Source organism: Molossus molossus, unplaced genomic scaffold, assembly GCF_014108415.1.
Source record: "Molossus molossus isolate mMolMol1 unplaced genomic scaffold, mMolMol1.p scaffold_m16_p_12, whole genome shotgun sequence".
NCBI classification, from domain to species: Eukaryota; Metazoa; Chordata; class Mammalia; order Chiroptera; family Molossidae; genus Molossus; species Molossus molossus.
In genome coordinates this window covers 12,407,983-12,412,536 of record NW_023425347.1, presented here as the reverse complement: position 1 = coordinate 12,412,536, position 4,554 = coordinate 12,407,983, and the positions used below count along the sequence as shown (strand labels likewise).

The 4,554-nt window shown below is 39.8% G+C and overlaps 1 pseudogene; it reads left to right on the top strand.

Annotated features, from left to right (window-relative positions):
- Nucleotides 1-3,335: 3,335 nt before the first annotated feature.
- On the top strand, nt 3,336-4,196 carry LOC118626202 (annotated as a pseudogene).
- Nucleotides 4,197-4,554: the final 358 nt, after the last annotated feature.

The following is a 4,554-nucleotide window of genomic DNA, read 5'->3' as shown; positions in this document are numbered from 1 at the left end:
GCTTGACCAGAACTCTTACAGTGCAGGACTTGCCTCATTCATTTTGGTATCCCTAAGCACCTGTTCCATAACAGGTACTAAATGGGAGTGAATGGTAGACTGGCTTGGGACCCAGGACGAAAGCTATGCTTGCTGGAGTAATTCCTAATAGAAGATACAGCTGCCACTGCCCCTGTCCCACCCCAGGCCATAGACATGTATTCATAAATACCGTGGCCTATTTATGACTTAGCTCTGTGGGGGAGGGGTACAATCAAAGGTCTTCACTCTGTGTGCCCCATTGAAACGCAGCTGTTGAAATAGTTGAGTTATGAGGACACTTTAATATTAACAACTGTTAGTTGTACTGTGCTTGTGAGTCACCTCATGAACTATTTCGATTCTTGCTTCTATTCCTTTTTCTTCATACTGCCAGATGGCAGCCAAACCAAGGAAGATGAAACACAACCAGCTTTGTTCCTTATCATGTTCCTTAATGGGAGAACGGTTGAGACAAACAAAATAATGATTAAATATAGAATTGGTCTTACTTGTTACATTTATCTATCTGTAGGTTTTCCTTGTATCACTTTTCCATATGTAATCAAGAATCAGTTCTTTGTCCCAGCTGGTGTGGCTCAGTGGTTGAACATGGACCCGTGCACCAAGAGGTCGCCGGTTCGATTCCCAGTCAGGGCACATGCCCAGGTTGTGGGCCAAATCCCCAGTGGGGGGCATGCAGGAGGCAGCCAATCGATGTTCTCTCTCATCGATGTTTTTATATCTCTCTCCTTCTCCCTTCCTCTCTCTCTAAAATCAATAAAGAAAAAAAAAAAAGAATCAGCTCTTCTGTCATTGAATGCCAATCTTTCCTGAAAACTTAATGTTTTGTTTTTTTTTTTCATTTTTAGATGCCAGATATTTTAGAACGAAATGGAAATGATTTAGATTAAACAGGACTGAAGATGAAACATTAATCATTTTTGTCAACCACTCCAGGAGCAGAGTCACTACTAAGTATAGTACCCAGATCAATCCATACAAATGATACATTAAAATTGTATAAATGGTAAAATTTTACATTCCAAAAAAATGTGATTATTTTCTTTCTAATTTCGTCCTGTAAACAATCAAACATATTCTACTTTAATAAAAACAGATGAATACAATGGATTATTTTCCAAATATCTATTTTCATTTTCACAGAATATCACTCCCACGTTGTCAGGTCTTAGATGACACATAAAGAACAGTCATGTATCTCACTTCACCTTTTGCCCCTGCAGGGCCTCCTCTTTCCTTCCAGGCCGGCAGCTCTTCCTACTCCAACCAGAGTTAAAGGGACACTTACTTGAAATCCTTTGGAATTAAACCCTAGATGAAAGGAGAGGACTGATCCTTTGAGACCTAATACCATGATTTCCACCTTAACAGTTTTGAGGAATTAGTTCTGAATTTAAACAAAGGAACCAGAGATAGCTGATTTTGTGAAATATATCAGAGAGATAAGTGAACATAGCATACATGTTATCCTTTTGGTAAATCCCAGAGCTAGGATGGAGGTGTAACTGTTGAATCAAATGTATACCTCAAGGCCTGGCTGGTGTGGCCCAGCAGCTGAACATCAATCAACCCATGGTGAACCAAGAGGTCACCGTTCAATTCCCAGTCAGGACACAGGCCCACTGGTAGGCCAAATCCCCAGTGGGGGGCATGCAGGAGGCGGCCAATTGATGTTCTCTCTCATCAATATTTCTATCTCTCTCTCCCTCTCCCTTCCTCTCTCTAAAATCAATAAAGAAAAAATTAAATACACACACACACACACACACACACACACACAGTCATCCCTTGTTTATCGTGGTTAATCCGTTGCAGACTCTAGCGGTTGCACTTGGCATTGAAGGATTCCTGGGGTTCTCGAATACAGAGGCCTACAGTCCATGCATACAGTAATTTTAATCTTAATTGTAATACAGGGGTGTATAATTGATTCAGACAACTGAGTGCACGCTGTATCATTTTTACTGCCTCGATCAACTTTTTAATGAATATATTTGAAAAACCCACAATAGAATGAAGCTGTGAAGGTCAAAGTGTGAAGTGGCGAGGGACAACTGTATATGCCTTGAGCCCTGGCTGATGTGGCTTAGCTGGGTGGGCATTGTCCTGTGTGCATCAGTGCACATGCCTAGGTTGCAGGCTCCATCCCTGGTGGGGAGTGTGCAGAGGCAGCTGATCAGTATTCTGCTTTCACATTGATGTTTCTCTGTCTCTCTATGTGTGTGTGTGGATGGATGGATAGATAGATAGATAGATAGATAGATAGATAGATAGATAGATAGATATTTAAGATTTTTTGTCTTTAGTGAGAGAGGAAAGGAGAGGGAGATATATATATGTATATATATGAGTATATATATATATATATATAGAGAGAGAGAGAGAGAGAGCGCGCGCGCACAAACAGGAAAGAAATTAGTTTTGCACCTAAATTAGTCAGGTAAGCACAAAGGAAAATATATATCTAGCCCTGAAGTGCTGAGTAAATACAAGCTGTTATTATTATTGTTGTTATTTTTGTTGGGGACTTCTTTAAGACAGGCCTTCTATAAATTTTTGAAACAAAATGTATTAATTTCTTAAATTAAAAAGGTTGCAGTAAACTTTAAGACAAACCATCAGAAATACACAGATTATTTAGAGACATGACAGTGTTTGGTTTCAGGAAATCAGGCATTGAGAGCTTTGGAAGTGATTCAAGTTTTAAAAAGAGACATCATCATCATCATCGTCATCATCGGTTTCCTGGTATCCTCTAGGGGAAATTAGAATATTATAGGAGAAAGACAAATATGAAGATAAGGATGGCTAAATCTGGAATGGTCAACATGGTGAAAGCCATCAGATCCCTTGGTTAGGGGCTGATAAATCAAAGGTATAGTCTTTCCAAGACGGTTTATCAGACACTTTTGTTTTTTGTTTTTTTATCCTCATCCAAGGACATTTTTCCATTTTTTGTTCAGATAGAGTGGGAGTGGGAGTGAGAGAGAAGAAGAAGAAGAAGAAGAAGAAGAAGAAGAAGAAGAAGAAGAAGAAGAAGAAGAAGAAGAAGAAGAAGAAGAAGAAGAAGAAGAAGAAGAAGAAAGAGAGAGAGAAACATCGACGTGAAAGAGACACATCGAGTGGCTGCCTCTCGCCCAACCCAACCAGGGCCGGGGACAAACTGCAACCGAGGTACATGCCCTTAGCGGAAACTGAACCCGGGTCTCTCTGGACCACAGGCCAACGCTCTAACCACTGATCCAAACCGGCCAGGGCAGACACTTTTTGATTCTTGTTTTGCATGTGTTCAGATGCCCAAAAGACATTTTGCTGCTGACAGGAAACCTGAAAAGAAAACAAACAAACAAAAAAGGTGCCAAAGAAAAAGCATCAAATGAAAAAGAAAAGAAAAAAGATGAAATAAGAAAAATAAAGTCACACCCCTTTTTGGAAGGTGACCTGAGGATGATGTTTATTTAAAACACTTATATCCAAGGCAGATACACGAACTGGGGAAAGCTATTCATTTACTTAAGAAATTTCAAATTCTGGACTTTACAAATCCAAAGCAAGGTGTTTATCTTGATTTGACACTGGAGATGGCACTGGGGAAGGAGAAACAGTGGAGCCATTCCCCAGTGTTCCTAGTTTGCCATACCCATTCATTTCAGAAATCAATGACGTTGCTGTATTTACAGGGAATGCATCAAAGATTAAAACAGCAGAAAAGAATGGAGCTGCGTTTGCAGGAGAAACTAACCTGATTCAGAAGATTTTAGCTGACAAAATTCAATCAGACTTTTATGTAGCTGTTCCAGAAATAATGCCCAAGCTTAATCCATTAAAGAAGAAACAGAAAAAATATATTTCCAAAGCTTACTCGAAATTCCATTGGCCATGACATCCCCAGAATGCTTGAGTTATTTAAAACTGGACATGAAATTAAGGTAGATGAAGAAAGGGAGAACTTTCTTGAGACCAAAATAGCAAGACTGGATATATCAAGTGACCAAATAACTGCCAATCTGCAAGCTGTTATCAATAAAGTGTGTAGGCATAGACCACTGAACTTGGGACCCTTTGTGGTATGAGCTTTCCTTCGTAGTTGGACAAGGGAAGGTTTATTAAAGATCGAGAAAGTAACAGAGGAGCTGCCCAAAAGTGTTGTATAGTAAAACCTCGATATAACAGACTAATGGGCAAAGAGGTGTCCACTAAAGCTGAACATCCATTATATAATAAAGTAAGTTTTCTGAATGCATATGTTTAAAAACTGACAAATTAGCTTTTCGGCCGGAACCTCCATCTTCCAATAATTCACCAAAACGACTAACACAAAGGGAAAGAGGAGAGGCACCCGCTATATATTCTCCAGGCCTTTGGAAAGCATGGAGTTGTTCCTTTGGCCACATGTATGCGAATCTACAAGAAAGGTGACATTGTGGACATAAAGGGAATGGGCACTGTTCAAAAAGGAATGCCCCACAAATGTTACCATGGCAAAACTGGAAGAGTCTACAGTGTCACCCA